The sequence below is a fragment of the Pteropus vampyrus genome, unplaced genomic scaffold (genome assembly GCF_000151845.1).
Source record: "Pteropus vampyrus isolate Shadow unplaced genomic scaffold, Pvam_2.0 Scaffold261, whole genome shotgun sequence".
Taxonomy (NCBI): domain Eukaryota; kingdom Metazoa; phylum Chordata; class Mammalia; order Chiroptera; family Pteropodidae; genus Pteropus; species Pteropus vampyrus.
The window spans coordinates 2843440-2843871 of record NW_011889042.1 but is presented as its reverse complement, the minus strand read 5'-3'; positions in this window follow the sequence as shown (position 1 = coordinate 2843871).

Below are 432 nucleotides of genomic sequence, written 5' to 3'. Positions count from 1 at the left end.
ATGTGTCCGTACTCCATTTCTTTTTATGGCTGAATAATATTCCATTGCATGGATTCACTACATTTCGTTTATTCATTTATCTGTCGAATGACATTTTAGTTATTTTCATCTTTTAACTATTATAAGTAGTACTACCATTAACATTTATGTGCAAGTATTTGTCTGAGTACCTGTTTTTATGTCTTCTGAGTACATATGTATGAGTGGAATTGCTGGGTCATATGATAATTCTAGGTGTAACTTGTTGAAGATCTATCCACCCAAGTATCTTCCACAATAGCGGTACCATTTTTCATTCCCACCAGCAATTATGAGGATTCTAATTTCTTCATATCCTTGCTAACACATGTATAATTATTATTATCTAATTGTGTCAATTTCTCTAATTACTAACAGTGTTGAGCATCTTTTCATGTTGAGCATCTTTTCTTG